Source organism: Arachis stenosperma, chromosome 5 (assembly GCF_014773155.1).
Source record: "Arachis stenosperma cultivar V10309 chromosome 5, arast.V10309.gnm1.PFL2, whole genome shotgun sequence".
NCBI classification, from domain to species: domain Eukaryota; kingdom Viridiplantae; phylum Streptophyta; class Magnoliopsida; order Fabales; family Fabaceae; genus Arachis; species Arachis stenosperma.
Genome location: NC_080381.1, coordinates 35,831,682 through 35,850,270, shown reverse-complemented (window position 1 = coordinate 35,850,270; position 18,589 = coordinate 35,831,682). Strand labels below are relative to the sequence as shown.

At 40.9% G+C, this 18,589-nt stretch overlaps 2 non-coding genes across 2 annotated transcripts; one reads left to right on the top strand and one right to left on the bottom strand.

Annotated features, from left to right (window-relative positions):
* Positions 1-6,393: 6,393 nt before the first annotated feature.
* Positions 6,394-6,501, bottom strand: LOC130984707 (small nucleolar RNA R71). Its single transcript, XR_009088622.1, has one exon. It is a non-coding gene; the product is annotated as a small nucleolar RNA R71 (small nucleolar RNA).
* Positions 6,502-16,035: 9,534 nt separating this feature from the next.
* Positions 16,036-16,143, top strand: LOC130983524 (small nucleolar RNA R71). The gene has a single exon (XR_009087509.1). It is a non-coding gene; the product is annotated as a small nucleolar RNA R71 (small nucleolar RNA).
* The last annotated feature ends 2,446 nt before the right edge of the window (positions 16,144-18,589 follow it).

The following is an 18,589-nucleotide window of genomic DNA, read 5'->3' as shown; positions in this document are numbered from 1 at the left end:
AATCCTACTCAGAATACCACAGACAAGGTTAGACCTTCCGGATTCTCTTGAATGCTGCCATCAGTTCTTGCCTATACCACGAAGACTCTGATCTCACGGAATGGTTGGCTCGTTTGTCAGGCGAGCACTCGGTTGTCAGGCGATCAACCATGCATCGTGCAATCAGGAATCCAAGAGATATTCACTAGAGCCTTGGTTGCTTGTAGAACAAAAGTGGTTGTCAGTCACCTTGTTCATAAGTGAGAATGATGATGAGTGTCACGGATCATCACATTCATCAAGTTGAAGAACAAGTGATATCTTAGAACAAGAACAAGCGGAATTGAATGGAAGAACAATAGTAATTGCATTAATACTCGAGGTACAGCAGAGCTCCACACCTTAATCTATGGTGTGTAGAAACTCCACCGTTGAAAATACATAAGAACAAGGTCTAGGCATGGCCGTGAGGCCAGCCTCCCAGTGATCAAAAGATTCAAAGATCTCCCAATATCTCAATACAATAGTAAAAGGTCCTACTTATAGAAAACTAGTAGCCTAGGGTGTACAGAGATGAGTAAATGACATAAAAATCCACTTCCGGGCCCACTTGGTGTGTGCTTGGGCTGAGCAATGAAGCAATTTCGTGTAGAGACTCTTCTTGGAGTTAAACGCCAGCTTTTATGCCAGTTTGGGCGTTTAACTCCCATTTGGGTGCCAGTTCCAGCGTTTAACGCTGGGATTTCTTGAGGTGACTTTGAACGCCGGTTTGGGCCATCAAATCTTGGGCAAAGTATGGACTATCATATATTGCTGGAAAGCCCAGGGTGTCTACTTTCCAACGCCGTTGAGAGCGCGCCAATTGGGCTTCTGTAGCTCCAGAAAATCCACTTCGAGTGCAGGGAGGTCAGAATCCAACAGCATCTGCAGTCCTTTTCAGTCTCTGAATCAGATTTTTGCTCAAGTCCCTCAATTTCAGCCAGAAAATACCTGAAATCACAGAAAAACACACAAACTCATAGTAAAGTCCAGAAAAGTGATTTTTGACTAAAAACTAATAAAAATATACTAAAAACTAACTAGATCATACCAAAAACATACTAAAAACAATGCCAAAAAGTGTATAAATTATCCGCTCATCACAACACCAAACTTAAATTGTTGCTTGTCCTCAAGCAACTAAAAATTAAATAAGATAAAAAGAAGAGAATATGCAATGAATTCCAAAAACATCTGTGAAGATCAGTATTAAGTAGATGAGCGGAGCTTTTAGCTTTTTGCCTCTGAACAGTTTTGGCATCTCACTCTATCCTTTGCAACTCAGAATGATTGGCTTCTTTAGGAACTCAGAATCCAGATAGTGTTATTGATTCTCCTAGTTAAGTATGATGATTCTTGAACACAGCTACTTTATGAGTCTTGGCCGTGGCCCAAAGCACTCTGTCTTCCAGTATTACCACCGGATACATACATGCCACAGACACATAATTGGGTGAACCTTTTTAGATTGTGACTCAGCTTTGCTAAAGTCCCCAATTAAAGGTGTCCAGGGTTCTTAAGCACACTCTTTTTGCCTTGGATCACAACTTTATTTCTTTCTTTTTCTTTCTTTTTCTCTTTCTTTTTTTTTCGGTTTTTTTTTCGCCTCTTTTTTTTTTGTATTCACTGCTTTTTCTTGCTTCAAGAATCATTTTTATGATTTTTCAGATCCTCAGTAACATGTCTCCTTTTTCATCATTCTTTCAAGAGCCAACATTCATGAACCACAAATTCAAGATACATATGCACTGTTTAAGCATACATTCAGAGAACAAGAGTATTGCCACCACATCAAAATAACTAAACTGCTATAAAATTCAAAATTCATGCAATTCTTTCTTTTCAATTAAGCACTTTTTATTCAAGAAAGGTGATGGATTCATAGGACATTCATAACTTTAAGGCATAGACACTAAGACACTAATGATCACAAGACACAAACATGGATAAACATAAGCATAAAATTCGAAAAACAGAAGAATAAAGAACAAGGAAATCAAAGAATGGGTCCACCTTAGTGATGGCGGCTCTTTCTTCCTCTTGAAGATCCTATAGAGTGCTTGAGCTCCTCAATATCTCTTCCTTGTCTTTGTTGCTCCTCCCTCATGATTCTTTGATCCTCTCTAATTTCATGAAGGATGATGGAGTGTTCTTGATGCTCCACCCTTAGTTGTCCCATGTTGGAACTCAATTCTCCTAGGGAGGTGTTCAGTTGCTCCCAATAGTTTTGTGGAGGAAAGTGTATCCCTTGAGGCATCTCAGGGATCTCATGTTGAGAGGGGTCTCTTGTGTGCTCCATCCTTTTCTTAGTGATGGGCTTATCCTCATCAATGGGGGTGTCTCCCTCTATGTCAACTTCAACTGAATAACAGAGGTGATAAATGAGATGAGGAAAGGCTAGCCTTGCCAAGGTGGAAGACTTGTCTGCCACTTTATAGAGTTCTTGGGCTATAACCTCATGAACTTCCACTTCTTCTCCAATCATGATGCTATGAATCATGATGGCTGATGAGCGGATAATTTGTATACTTTTTGGCATTGTTTTTAGTATGTTTTTGATATCTTTTAGTTAGATTTTAGTACATTTTTATTAGTTTTTATTTAAAATTCACTTTTCTGGACTTTACTATGAGTTTGTGTGTTTTTCTGTGATTTCAGGTATTTTCTGGCTGAAATTGAGGGACCTGAGCAAAAATCTGATTCAGAGACCAAAAAGGACTGCAGATGCTGTTGGATTCTGACCTCCCTGCACTCGAAGTGGATTTTCTGGAGCTACAGAAGCCCAATTGGCGCGCTCTCAACGGCGTTGGAAAGTAGACATCCAGGGCTTTCCAGCAATATATAATAGTCCATACTTTGTCCAAGATTTGATGGCCCAAACCCGCGAAGCAATCCGGCCTCAGGAATTCCAGCGTTAAACGCCGGAACAGGAATAAAAGTTGGAGTTAAACGCCCAAACTGGCATGGGAGCTGGCGTTTAACTCCAGAAAAGGTCTCTACACGAATTTCCTTGATTGCTCAGCCCAAGCACACACCAAGTGGGCCCGGAAGTGGATTTTTATGTCATTTACTCATCTTTGTACACCTAGGCTACTAGTTATCTATAAGTAGGACCTTTTACTATTGTATTTGTATCGAGACTTTGGTGGCTTTTATCGAGACTTTGGTAGCAATGGAGACTTTGGTAGCAATCGAGATCTTGGTAGCTATCTTTGTTTTATGCTATCTTAGACCTCTGGGAGGCTGGCCATTCGGCCATGCCTAGACCCTGTTCTTATGTATTTTCAACGGTGGAGTTTCTACACACCATAGATTAAGGGTGTGGAGCTCTGCTGTACCTCGAGTATTAATGCAATTACTATTGTTCTTCCATTCAATTCCGCTTGTTCTTTTACCAAGATATCACTTGTTCTTCAACATGATGATGGTGATGATTGACGCCCATCACCACTCTCACCTATGAACAAGGTGACTGACAACCATTCTTGTTCTACAAGCATTCGAGGCTTAGTGAATATCTCTTGGATTCTTCGGAGTCTTCGTGGTATAGGCAGGACCTGATGGCAGCATTCAAGAGAATCCGGAAGGTCTAACCTTGTCTGTGGTGTTCTGAGTAGGATTCAATGACTGAATGACTGTGACGTGCTTCAAACCCTGAGGGCGGGGGCGTTAGTGATAACGCAAAAGAATCACTGGATTCTATTCCGCGCCTGATTGAGAACCGACAGATGAATTCCGCTATGCCGTGACAGGACATATGCAATCGCTTTCACTGAGAGGATGGGAGGTAGCTGCTGACAACAGTGAGACCCTATACGAGCTTGCCATGGAAAGGAGTAAGAAAGGATTGGATGAAGGCTGTAGGAAAGCAGAGAGACGGAAGGGAAGGCATCTTCATACACTTGTCTGAAGCTCATACACCAATGATATACATAAGTATCACTATCTTTATCTTCTATGTTATTTTCGTTCATCACCATATATATCTGAGTTTGCCTGACTAAGATTTACAAGATGACCATAGCTTGCTTCAATACTAACAATCTCCGTGGGATCGACCCTTACTCACGTAAGGTTTTATTACTTGGACGACCCAGTGCACTTGCTGGTTAGTTGTGCGAAGTTGTGTAATGCCATGGTATTAAGCGCACCAAGTTTTTGGAGCCATTACCAGGGATTATGAGAGTTGTGAAAAAGTATAGTTCACAATTTCGCCGACCAAGTTTTTGGCGCCGTTGCCGGGGATTGTTCATGTTTTGAGCAAGCTTTTGGTAACATCAGAGCCAAGATCCGGCAACAACATCAAATTTTTGGTGTTATTGCCCGGGATTGTTTAGGCTGGACAACTGACGGTTCATCTTGTTGCTTAGATTAGGTATTTTTTTTTTTCGAAATTCTTGAAGGTGAATTCTAGAGTTTCATGATGATTTGTTGAAATCTGGCTGGCTGAGAAGCCATGTCTAATCTGATTGGACCGAGGTTTCAACTTATCACCACAAGAGCTTGTTGATTTCGTATCAATCTTGCTGTTGGAGCAGTGATTTGCTAAGGCTTGGCTGACCTTGGTCATGTCTAGTGTTTTGGACCGAAGCTTTCTTTGAAAGCTTGGCTGGCTGTGAAGCCATGTCTAATTCCTGGACCGGAGCCTTAGACTAGCATTGCACTGATTCCTGGAATTCTCATTAAGAATTTTGATACTTTTTTTCACTTAATTTTCGAAAAATACAAAAAAATTTGCAAAACCATAAAATCCCAAAAATATTTCTTGTTTGAGTCTAGAGTCTCATCTTAAGTTTAGTGTCAAATGCATGTTTTTGTTATATTTTTCGAATCCATGCATATATTTCTTTGTTTTGATCTTTGAATTCTATTGACTTGAAGTATTTTGTGTGTCTCATATGCATTTTCATGTTGTTAGTGTCAGTAGTACACAAACTGCTAAGTTTGGTGTCTTGCATGCATTGTTAATTGATTCCTTTTGCATTTTGATTATCAAAAAAATCCAAAAATATTTTTAATTTGTGTCCCTTCAAGTCAATGATACAAAGAATTGAAGATTCAAAACATGCTGCAGAGGAATTATACAGAAAAAGCTGAGCATTCAAAAATGCCCAGTGAAGAAGGCAGACTGGCGTTTAAACGCCAGCCAGGGTACCTGGTTGGGCGTTTAACGCCCAAAGAGGTAGCATTTTGGGCGTTAAACGCCAGAATGTATATCATTCTGGGCGTTTAACGCCAGGATGGTGCTAGGGGGAAGATTTTGTTTTCAAATCAATTTTTTTCAAATTTTTCAAAATCAAATCTTTTTCAAATCAAATCTTTTCAATCAAATGTTTTCAAAATCAATTTCTTTCCTTTTTAAAAGATACTTACTAACAATTAATGATTTGATTGAACATCACAAGATTGTTACCTTTTCTGTTGAGAAAGGTTTGAATGTTTCAAATCATATCTTTTCTTGTTAAGCAAGTCATTCATTTTTAAAATCATATCTTTTCAAATAGTTTTCAAATCATGTCTTCTCAATCACATTTTTTTTTAAATCTTTTTAACCACATCTTTTTCAAAACAGTTTTCAATCAAATCTTTTTAATTTCTAATTTCAAAATCTTTTTCAAAAATCACTTGATTTTCGAAAATAAACTTCCCTCCTTCCCACATCCTTCTATTTATGGAGTGCCACTCCTTCTCAATGCACAATTCGAACCTTATCTAACTAAAGTTCGAATTTATCTTCTCCTTCTTCTTTCTATTTCTCTTTTCCTCTGACACTTAAAGGAATCTCTATACTGTGACATAGAGGATACCACATTTTCTTGTTCCCTTCTCTTTCATATGAGCAGGAGCAAGGACAAAGGCATTCTTGTTGAAGCTGATCCTGAACCCGAAAGGACTCTGAAGAGAAAGCTAAGAGAAGCCAAAGCACAACTCTCTTTAGAGGACCTGACCGAATTCTTCAAGGAAGAAAACATGGCAGCAGAAAACAACAACAATGCAAACAATGCAAGGAAGGTGCTGGGTGACTTTACTGCACCTACTCCTGATTTTTATGGGAGAAGCATCTCTATCCCTGCCATTGGAGCAAACAACTTTGAGCTTAAGCCTCAATTAGTTTCTCTAATGCAACAGAATTGCAAGTTCCATGGACTTCCAATGGAAGATCCTCATCAGTTTTTAGCTGAATTCTTGCAAATCTGTGACACAGTCAAGACTAATGGGGTTGACCCTGAAGTCTATAGACTGATGCTATTCCCTTTTGCTGTAAGAGACAGAGCTAGAATATGGTTGGACTCTCAACCTAAAGAAAGCCTGGACTCATGGGAAAAGCTAGTCAATGCCTTCTTGGCAAAATTCTTTCCACCACAAAGATGGAGTAAGCTTAGAGTGGAAGTCCAAACCTTTAGACAAAAGGATGGAGAATCCCTCTATGAAGCTTGGGAAAGATACAAACAATTAATCAGAAAATGTCCTTCTGACATGCTTTCTGAATGGAGCATCATAGGTATTTTCTATGATGGTCTCTCTGAACTATCTAAGATGTCCTTGGATAGCTCTGCAGGAGGATCTCTTCATCTGAAGAAGACGCCTGCAGAAGCTCAAGAGCTGATTGAAATGGTTGCAAATAACCAATTCATGTACACTTCTGAAAGAAATCCTGTGAACAATGGGACTAGTCAGAAGAAAGGAGTTCTTGAGATTGATGCTCTGAATGCCATACTGGCTCAGAATAAGATATTGACTCAACAAGTCAATTTGATTTCTCAAAGTCTGTCTGGAATGCAAAATGCACCAAACAGTACTAAGGAAGCTTCATCTGAGGAAGAAGCTTATGATCCTGAGAACCCTTCCATGGAAGAGGTAAATTACCTAGGAGAACCCTATGGTAACACCTATAATTCTTCATGGAGAAATCACCCAAATCTTTCATGGAAGAATCACGAGAGACCTCAACAAGGTTTCAATAACAGTGGTGGAAGAAACAGGTTTAACAATGGCAAGCCTTTTCCATCATCTTCTCAGCAACAGACAGAGAGCTCTAAGCAGAATAATTCTGACTTAGCAACCATGGTCTCTGATCTAATAAAGACCACTCAAAGTTTCATGAATGAAACAAGGTCCTCCATCAGAAATCTGGAAGGACAAGTGGGTCAGCTGAGCAAGAAAGTTACTGAACTTCCTCCAAGCACTCTCCCAAGTAACACTGAAGAAAATCCAAAAGGAGAGTGCAAAGCCATAAACATGGCCGAATTCTGGGAGGAAGAAGAGGCAGTGAACGCCACTGAGGAAGGCCTCACTGGACGTCCACTGGCCTCTAATGAGTTCCCCAATGAGGAACCTTGGGAATCTGAGGCTCAGACTGAGACCATAGAGATTCCCTTGGACTTGCTACTGCCTTTCATGAGCTCTGATGAGTATTCTTCCTCTGAAGAGGATGAGTATGACACTGAAGAGCAAGTTGCTAAATACCTTGGAGCAATCATGAAGTTAAATGACAAGTTATTTGGAAATGAGACTTGGGAAGATGAACCTCCCTTGCTCACCAAAGAACTGGATGACCTGTCTAGGCAGAAACTACCTCAAAAGAGGCAGGATCCTGGGAAGTTTTCTATACCTTGTACCATAGGCACCATGACCTTCAAGAAGGCCTTGTGTGACTTAGGGTCAAGTGTAAACCTCATGCCCCTCTCTGTAATGGAGAAATTAGGGATCCTTGAGGTGCAAGCTGCAAGAATCTCATTAGAGATGGCAGACAATTCAAGAAAACAAGCTCATGGACTTATAGAGAATGTTTTGGTGAAGATTGAAGACCATTACATTCCTACTGATTTCATAGTCCTAGAGACTGGGAAGTGCATGGATGAATCCATCATCCTTGGCAGACCATTCCTAGCCACAGCAAAGGCTGTGATTGATGTTGATAGAGGAGAGTTGATCATTCAAGTGAATGAAGAATCCATGGTGTTTAAGGCCCAAGGATATCCCTCTATCATCATGGAGAGGAAGCATGAAGAGCTTCTCTCAAAACAGAGCCAAACAGAGCCCCCACAGTCAAACTCTAAGTTTGGTGTTGGGAGGCCACAACCAAACTCTAAGTTTGGTGTTGAAACCCCACATTCAAACTCTAAGTTTGGTGTTGGGAGGTTTCAACACGGTTCTGAGTGTTTCTGAGGCTCCATGGGAGTCCTCTGTCAAGCTAATGACACTAAAGAAGCGCTTGTTGGGAGGCAACCCAATGTTTTATAATTAATTATTTTCTTTTGTTATTTTATCTTTTTTTTGTAGGTTGATGATCATAAGAAGTCACAAAAACAATGAAAAAAGCAAAAACAAAATGAAAAACAGGAAGAAAAACAGCACACCCTGGAGGAAGATGCTGCTGGCGTTCAAACGCCAGTCAGCCTAGCAGTTGGGCGTTTAACGCCCAGTCTGGCACCTTTCTGGGCGTTTAACGCCAGAAAAGGGCACCAGACTGGCGCTAAACGCCAGTAAAGGGCAACAACCTGGCGTTAAACGCCAGGAATGGGCACCAGCCCGGCGTTTAACGCCAGAAATGCCTCAAAACGTGGTTTTGAGCAACATATGGTGCAGGGATGACTTTTCCTTGACACTACAGGATCTGTGGACCCCACAGGACCCCACCATCACTCTCTCTCTTCTTCCCCCATTCACCAATCACCTCAACACCTCTTCCCCAAAAACCCCTCACCTATCAAATCCCATCTTTCTCTTCACCACTCACATCCATCCTTCATAAAACCCCACCAACCTCACCCTTCAAATTCAAACCACTTTCCCTCCCAAACCCACCCTCAAATGGCCGAACCCTCATCCCCCTCTTTCCTATATAAACCCCTCTTTACCCCTTCATTTTCCCACTACCTAAACACCACTTCTCCCCCTCCTTGGCCGAATACACCACCATCTCCCTCCTCCTCATTTCTTCTTCTTCTACTCTCTTCTTTCTTCTTTTGCTCGAGGACGAGCAAACATTTTAAGTTTGGTGTGGTGAAAGCGTTGCTTTTTCGTTTTCCATAACCATTTATGGCACCAAAGGCCGGAGAAACCTCTAAAAAGAGGAAAGGGAAAGCAAAAGCTTCCACCTCCGAGTCATGGGAGATGGATAGATTCCTCTCAAAGGTGCATCAAGACCACTTCTATGAAGTTGTGGCCTTGAAGAAGGTGATCCCCGAAGTCCCCTTTTTACTCAAAAAGGGTGAATATCCGGAGATCCGCCATGAGATCCAAAGAAGAGGTTGGGAAGTTCTCACCAACCCCATTCAACAAGTTGGAATCTTGATGGTTCAAGAGTTCTATGCCAATGCATGGATCACAAAGAACCATGACCAAAGTGTGAACCCGAATCCAAAGAATTATCTTACTATGGTTCGGGGGAAATACTTGGATTTTAGTCCGGAGAGTGTGAGGGTGGCGTTCAACTTGCCTATGATGCAAGGAGATGAGCATCCTTTCACTAGAAGGGTCAACTTTGATCAAAGGTTGGACCAAGTCCTCACAGTCATATGTGAAGAGGGCGCACAATGGAAGCAAGATTCAAGAGGAAAGCCGGTCCAATTGAGAAGGCATGACCTCAAACCCGTGGCTAGAGGATGGTTAGAGTTCATACAACGCTCAATCATTCCCACTAGCAACCGGTCCGAAGTTACCATAGACCGGGCCATCATGATCCATAGCATCATGATTGGAGAAGAAATAGAAGTTCATGAGGTTATAGCCCAAGAACTCTATAAGGTGGCGGACAAGACCTCCACTTTGGCAAGATTAGCCTTTCCTCACCTCATTTGTCACCTCTGTTATTCAGTTGGAGTTGACATAGAAGGAGATATCCCCATTGATGAGGACAAGCCCATCACCAAGAAAAGGATGGAATACACAAGAGACCCCTCTCATCAAGAAATCCCTGAGATTCCTCAAGGGATGAACTTTCCTCCACAAAACTATTGGGAGCAACTAAACACCTCCCTAGGAGAATTAAGTTCCAACATGGGACAACTAAGGGTGGAGCATCAAGAACACTCCATTCTCCTCCATGAAATTAGAGAAGATCAAAGAATCATGAGGGAGGAGCAACAAAGACAAGGAAGAGACATTGAGGAGCTCAAGCACTCCATAGGACCTTCAAAAGCAAGGAAGAGCCGCCATCACTAAGGTGGACCCATTCCTTGATTTCCTTGTTCTTTATTCCCTTGTTTTTTCGAAATTTTTAGTGCTTTATGTTATCCATGCTTGTGTCTTATGATCATTAGTGTCTTAGTGTCTATGCCTTAAAGTTATGAATGTCCTATGAATCCATCACCTTTCTTGAATAAAAATGTGCTTAATTGAAAAAGGAAGAATTGCATGAATTTTGAATTTTATAATAGTTTAATTATTTTGATGTGGTGGCAATATTTTTGTTCTCTGAATGTATGTGTAAACAGTGCATATGTATCTTGAATTTGTGGTTCATGAATGTTGGCTCTTGAAAGAATGATGAAAAAGGAGACATGTTACTGAGGATCTGAAAAATCAATAAAATGATTCTTGAAGCAAGAAAAAGCTATTCAAAAAAAAAAAAAAAAAAAAAAAAAAGAGAAAAAAACCGAAAAAAAAAAAAAATCGAAAAAAAAAAGAAAGAAAAGAAAGAAAAAGAAAAGAAATAAAGTTGTGATCCAAGGCAAATAAGAGTGTGCTTAAGAACCCTGGACACCTCTAATTGGGGACTTTAGCAAAGCTGAGTCACAATCTGAAAAGGTTCACCCAATTATGTGTCTGTGGCATGTATGTATCCGGTGGTAATACTGGAAGACAGAGTGCTTTGGGCCACAGCCAAGACTCAATAAATAGCTATGTTCAAGAATCATCATACTTTACTAGGAGAATCATTAACACTATCTGGACTCTGAGTTCCTAAAGAAGCCAACCATTCTGAATTTCAAGGGATAGATTGAGATGCCAAAACTGTTCAGAGACAGAAGGTTAAAAGCCCCGCTCATCTAATTAATACTGATCTTCACAGATGTTTTTGGAATTCATTGCATATTCTCTTCTTTTGATCTTATTTGATTTTCAGTTGCTTGAGGACAAGCAACAATTTAAGTTTGGTGTTGTGATGAGCGGATAATTTGTATACTTTTTGGCATTGTTTTTAGTATGTTTTTGATATCTTTTAGTTAGATTTTAGTACATTTTTATTAGTTTTTATTTAAAATTCACTTTTCTGGACTTTACTATGAGTTTGTGTGTTTTTCTGTGATTTCAGGTATTTTCTGGCTGAAATTGAGGGACCTGAGCAAAAATCTGATTCAGAGACCAAAAAGGACTGCAGATGCTGTTGGATTCTGACCTCCCTGCACTCGAAGTGGATTTTCTGGAGCTACAGAAGCCCAATTGGCGCGCTCTCAACGGCGTTGGAAAGTAGACATCCAGGGCTTTCCAGCAATATATAATAGTCCATACTTTGTCCAAGATTTGATGGCCCAAACCCGCGAAGCAATCCGGCCTCAGGAATTCCAGCGTTAAACGCCGGAACAGGAATAAAAGTTGGAGTTAAACGCCCAAACTGGCATGGGAGCTGGCGTTTAACTCCAGAAAAGGTCTCTACACGAATTTCCTTGATTGCTCAGCCCAAGCACACACCAAGTGGGCCCGGAAGTGGATTTTTATGTCATTTACTCATCTTTGTACACCTAGGCTACTAGTTATCTATAAGTAGGACCTTTTACTATTGTATTTGTATCGAGACTTTGGTGGCTTTTATCGAGACTTTGGTAGCAATGGAGACTTTGGTAGCAATCGAGATCTTGGTAGCTATCTTTGTTTTATGCTATCTTAGACCTCTGGGAGGCTGGCCATTCGGCCATGCCTAGACCCTGTTCTTATGTATTTTCAACGGTGGAGTTTCTACACACCATAGATTAAGGGTGTGGAGCTCTGCTGTACCTCGAGTATTAATGCAATTACTATTGTTCTTCCATTCAATTCCGCTTGTTCTTTTACCAAGATATCACTTGTTCTTCAACATGATGATGGTGATGATTGACGCCCATCACCACTCTCACCTATGAACAAGGTGACTGACAACCATTCTTGTTCTACAAGCATTCGAGGCTTAGTGAATATCTCTTGGATTCTTCGGAGTCTTCGTGGTATAGGCAGGACCTGATGGCAGCATTCAAGAGAATCCGGAAGGTCTAACCTTGTCTGTGGTGTTCTGAGTAGGATTCAATGACTGAATGACTGTGACGTGCTTCAAACCCTGAGGGCGGGGGCGTTAGTGATAACGCAAAAGAATCACTGGATTCTATTCCGCGCCTGATTGAGAACCGACAGATGAATTCCGCTATGCCGTGACAGGACATATGCAATCGCTTTCACTGAGAGGATGGGAGGTAGCTGCTGACAACAGTGAGACCCTATACGAGCTTGCCATGGAAAGGAGTAAGAAAGGATTGGATGAAGGCTGTAGGAAAGCAGAGAGACGGAAGGGAAGGCATCTTCATACACTTGTCTGAAGCTCATACACCAATGATATACATAAGTATCACTATCTTTATCTTCTATGTTATTTTCGTTCATCACCATATATATCTGAGTTTGCCTGACTAAGATTTACAAGATGACCATAGCTTGCTTCAATACTAACAATCTCCGTGGGATCGACCCTTACTCACGTAAGGTTTATTACTTGGACGACCCAGTGCACTTGCTGGTTAGTTGTGCGAAGTTGTGTAATGCCATGGTATTAAGCGCACCAAGTTTTTGGAGCCATTACCAGGGATTATGAGAGTTGTGAAAAAGTATAGTTCACAATTTCGCCGACCAATGGCCCGGTCTAGAGTAACTTCGGACCGGTTGCTAGTGGGAATGATTGAGCGTTGAATGAACTCCAACCATCCTCTAGCCACGGGTTTGAGGTCATGCCTTCCCAATTGAACCGGCTTGCCTCTTGAATCTCTCTTCCATTGTGCGCCCTCTTCACATATGACTGTGAGGACTTGGTCCAACCTTTGATCAAAGTTGACCCTTCTAGTGTAAGGATGTTCATCCCCTTGCATCATGGGCAAACTGAATGCCAACCTTACACTTTCCGGACTAAAATCCAAGTAATTCCCCCGAACCATAGTAAGATAATTCTTTGGATTCGGGTTCACACTTTGATCATGGTTCTTGGTGATCCATGCATTGGCATAGAACTCTTGAACCATCAAGATTCCGACTTGTTGAATGGGGTTGGTAAGAACTTCCCAACCTCTTCTTCGGATCTCATGTCGGATCTCCGGATATTCACCCTTTTTGAGTGAAAAGGGGACCTCGGGGATCACCTTCTTCAAGGCCACAACTTCATAGAAGTGGTCTTGATGCACCCTTGAGATGAATCTCTCCATCTCCCATGACTCGAAGGTGGAAGCTTTTGCCTTCCCTTTCCTCTTTCTAGAGGTTTCTCCGGCCTTGGATGCCATAAATGGTTATGGAAAAACAAAAAGCAATGCTTTTACCACACCAAACTTAAAATGTTTGCTCGTCCTTGAGCAAAAGAATAAAGAAGAGAGTAGAAGAAGAAGAAATGAGGAGAAGGGGAATGGCTTTGTATTCGGCCAAGGAGAGAGAGATGGTGTTTAAGGTGTGTGAAAATGAAGGGTTGAAGGAGGGTTTATATAGGAGAGAGGGAGAGGGATGTTCGGCCATTTGAGGGTGGGTTTGGGTGGGAAAGTGGTTTGAATTTGAATGGTGGGGTAGGTGGGGTTTTATGAAGGATGGATGTGAGTGGTGAAGAGAAAGAAGGGATTTGATAGGTGAGGGGTTTTTGGGGAAGAGGTGTTGAGGTGATTGGTCAAGAGGAGAGAGAGTGGTAGGGTAGGTGGGGATCCTGTGGGGTCCACAGATCCTGTGGTGTCAAGAAAAAGTCATCCCTGCACCAAATGGCAAGCAAAATCACGTTTTGTGCCATTTCTGGCGTTAAACGCCGGGCTGGTGCCCATTCCTGGCGTTTAACGCCGAGTTCTAGCCCTTTTCTGGCGTTTAACGCCAGTCTGGTGCCTCTTTCTGGCGTTAAACGCCCAGAATGGTGCCAGACTGGGCGTTAAACGCCCAACAGCTAACCTTACTGGCGTTTAAACGCCAGTAAGTGCGTCCTCCAGGGTGTGCTGTTTTTCTTCCTGTTTTTCATTCTGTTTTTGCTTTTTTCATTGATTTTGTGACTTCTCATGATCATCAACCTACAAAAGACATAAAATAACAAAAGAAAATAGTTAATTATAAAGCATTGGGTTGCCTCCCAACAAGCGCTTCTTTAACGTCTTTAGCTTGACAGAGGACTCTCATGGAGCCTCACAGATACTCAGAGCCATGTTGGAACCTCCCAACACCAAACTTAGAGTTTGAATGTGGGGGTTCAACACCAAACTTAGAGTTTGGTTGTGGCCTCCCAACACCAAACTTAGAGTTTGACTGTGGGGGCTCTGTTTGGCTTTGCTTTGAGAGAAGCTCTTCATGCTTCTTTTCCATGGTGATAGAGGGATATCCTTGGGCCTTAAACACCAAGGATTCTTCATTCACTTGAATGATTAACTCTCCTCTATCAACATCAATCACAGCCTTTGCTGTGGCTAGGAAGGGTCTGCCAAGGATGATGGATTCATCCATGCACTTCCCAGTCTCTAGGACTATGAAATCAGTAGGGATGTAATGGTCTTCAACTTTAACCAGAACATTTTCTACAAGTCCATAGGCTTGTTTTCTTGAGTTGTCTGCCATCTCTAATGAGATTTTTGCAGCTTGCACCTCAAAGATCCCTAGCTTCTCCATTACAGAGAGGGGCATGAGGTTTATACTTGACCCTAAGTCACACAAGGCCTTCTTGAAGGTCAAGGTGCCTATGGCACAAGGTATTGAAAACTTCCCAGGATCCTGCCTCTTTTGAGGCAGTCTCTGCCTAGACAAGTCATCTAGTTCTTTGGTGAGCAAAGGAGATTCATTCTCCCAAGTCTCATTTCCAAATAACTTGTCATTTAGCTTCATGATTGCTCCAAGGTATTTAGCAACTTGCTCTTCAGTGACATACTCATCCTCTTCAGAGGAAGAATACTCATCAGAGCTCATGAATGGCAGAAGTAACTCCAATGGAATCTCTATGGTCTCATTTTGAGCCTCAGATTCCCATGGTTCCTCATTGGGGAACTCAATGGAGGCCAGTGGACGTCCAGTGAGGTCCTCCTCAGTGGCATTCACTGCCTCTTCTTCCTCCCAGAATTCGGCCATGTTGATGGCTTTGCACTCTCCTTTTGGATTTTCTTCTGTGTTGCTTGGGAGAGTAATAGGAGGGAGTTCAGTAACTTTCTTGCTCAGCTGACCCACTTGTCCTTCCAAATTTATGATGGAGGACCTTGTTTCAGTCATGAAACTTTGAGTGGTTTTGATTAGATCAGAGACCATGGTTGCTAAGTCAGAGGTATTCTGCTTAGAACTCTCTGTCTGTTGCTGAGAAGATGATGGAAAAGGCTTGCCATTGCTAAACCTGTTTCTTCCACCATTATTGTTATTGAAACCTTGTTGAGGTCTCTCTTGATTCTTCCATGAGAAATTTGGGTGATTTCTCCATGAAGAATTATAGGTGTTTCCATAGGGTTCTCCTAGGTAATTCACCTCTTCCATTGAAGGGTTCTCAGGATCATATGCTTCTACTTCAGATGAAGCATCTTTAGTACTGCTTGGTGCATTTTGCATTCCAGACAGACTTTGAGAAATCAAATTGACTTGTTGAGTCAATATTTTGTTCTGAGCCAATATGGCATTCAGAGTATCAATCTCAAGAACTCTTTTCTTCTGACTAGTCCCATTGTTCACAGGATTTCTTTCAGAAGTGTACATGAATTGGTTATTTGCAACCATTTCAATTAGCTCTTGAGCTTCTGTAGGCGTCTTCTTCAAATGAAGAGATCCTCCAGCAGAGCTATCCAGAGACATCTTGGATAGTTCAGAGAGACCATCATAGAAAATACCTATGATGCTCCATTCAGAAAGCATGTCAGAAGGACACTTTCTGATTAATTGTTTGTATCTTTCCCAAGCTTCATAGAGGGATTCTCCATCCTTCTGTCTGAAGGTTTGGACTTCCACTCTAAGCTTACTCAATTTTTGAGGTGGAAAGAATTTTGCCAAGAAGGCATTGACTAGCTTTTCCCAAGAGTCCAGGCTATCTTTAGGTTGTGAGTCCAACCATATTCTAGCTCTGTCTCTTACAGCAAAAGGGAATAGCATCAGTCTGTAGACCTCAGGGTCAACCCCATTAGTCTTGACTGTGTCACAGATTTGCAAGAATTCAGCTAAAAACTGATGAGGATCTTCCATTGGAAGTCCATGGAACTTGCAATTCTGTTGCATTAGAGAAACTAATTGAGGCTTAAGCTCAAAGTTGTTTGCTCCAATGGCAGGGATAGAGATGCTTCTCCCATAGAAGTCGGGAGTAGGTGCAGTAAAGTCACCCAGCACCTTCCTTGCATTGTTTGCATTGTTGTTGTTTTCGGCTGCCATGTGTTCTTCTTCTTTGAAGAATTCGGTCAGGTCCTCTAAAGAGAGTTGTGCTTTGGCTTCTCTTAGCTTTCTCTTCAAGGTCCTTTCAGGTTCAGGATCAGGCTCAACAAGAATGCTTTTGTCTTTGCTCCTGCTCCTAAGAAAGAGAAGGGAACAAGAAAATGTGGAATCCTCTATGTCACAGTATAGAGATTCCTTGAAGTGTCAGAGGAAAAGAAGAGTAGAAGACAGAAGTAGAAAATTCGAACTTATCAAAGGAGATGGAGTTCAAATTTTGCATTAAGGGATAGTGTTAGTCCATAAATAGAAGGATGTGAGGAGAAGGGAAGTAATTTTCGAAAATTAAGTGAGAGATTTTGAAAATATTTTTGAAAAACATTACTTAATTTTCGAAAATGAGAGTGGGGAAGAAATAAGATGATTTTTGAAAAAGATTTTGAAATTAGAAATCAAAAAGATTTGATTGAAAACTATTTTGAAAAAGATGAGGTTAATAAGATATGATTGATTTTAAAAAATATGTGATTGAAAAGATATGATTTGAAAATAATTTTAAAAAGATTTGATTTTAGAAAAAAAAATTATTAACTTGGTTATCAAGAAAAGATATGATTCAAACATTAAACCTTTCTCAACAGAAAAGGCAACATACTTGAAATGTTGAATCAAATCATTAATTGATAGTAAGTATCTTTGAAAAAGGAAGGGAATTGATTTTGAAAACATTTGATTGAAAAGATATGATTTGAAAAAGATTTGATTTTGAAAAACTTTGAAAACTTGAAAAAAAAATTTGATTTGAAAACAAAATTCTCCCCCTTGTGCCATCCTGGCGTTAAACGCCCAGAATGGTGCACATTCTGGCGTTTAACGCCCAAAACCATACCCTTTTGGGCGTTAAACGCCCAACCAGGTACCCTGGCTGGCGTTTAAACGCCAGTCTGTCCTTCTTCACTGGGCGTTTTGAACGCCCAGCTTTTTCTGTGCAATTCCTCTGCTGTATGTTCTGAATCTTCAATTCTCTGTATTATTGACTTGAAAAGACACAAATTAAAAATATTTTTGGATTTTTAATGATAAAGAATAATCAAAATGCAACTAAAATCAAATAACAATGCATGCAAGACACCAAACTTAGCAGTTTGTATACCACTGACACTAACAATATGAGAATGCATATGAGACACACAAAATACTTCAAGTCAATAGAATTCAAAGATTAGAGCAAGTAAATCATCAAGAACATCTTGAAGATCACTAAGACACATAACAATGCATGCAATTGACACCAAACTTAAGATGAGACTAGTGTCTCATATAAGAAACATAAAATATTTTTGGTTTTTTTTTTATAAAATTTTTTTTAATTTTTTTTTTGTGTTTTTCGAAAATTAAGTGGAAAAAGATATCAAAATTCTTAATGAGAATTCCAGGAATCAGTGCAATGCTAGTCTAAGACTCCGGTCCAGGAATTAGACATGGCTTCACAGCCAGCCAAGCTTTCAAAGAAAGCTTCGGTCCAAAACACTAGACATGGCCAGAGGCCAGCCAAGCCTTAGCAGATCATTGCTCCAAAAGCAAGATTGATAAAAATCAACAAGCTCTTGTGATGATAAGTTGAAACCTCGGTCCAATAAGATTAGACATGGCTTCTCAGCCAGCCAGACTTCAACAAATCATCATGAAACTCTAGATTCATCTTCAAGAATTTCGAAAAAAAAATACCTAATCTAAGCAACAAGATGAACCTTCAGTTGTCCAAACTGAACAATCCCGGCATTGTTACCAAAAGCTTGCTCAAAACTTGAACAATCCCCGGCAACGGCGCCAAAAACTTGGTGCGCGAAATTGTGAACAATACTTTTCACAACTCTTATAATCCCCGGTCATGAATTCCAAGAACTTGGTAGCTCAATTCCATGGCATTACACAACTTCGCACAACTAACCAGCAAGTGCACTGGGTCGTCCAAGTAATACCTTACGTGAGTAAGGGTCGATCCCACGGAAATTGTTAGTATTGAAGCAAGCTATGGTCATCT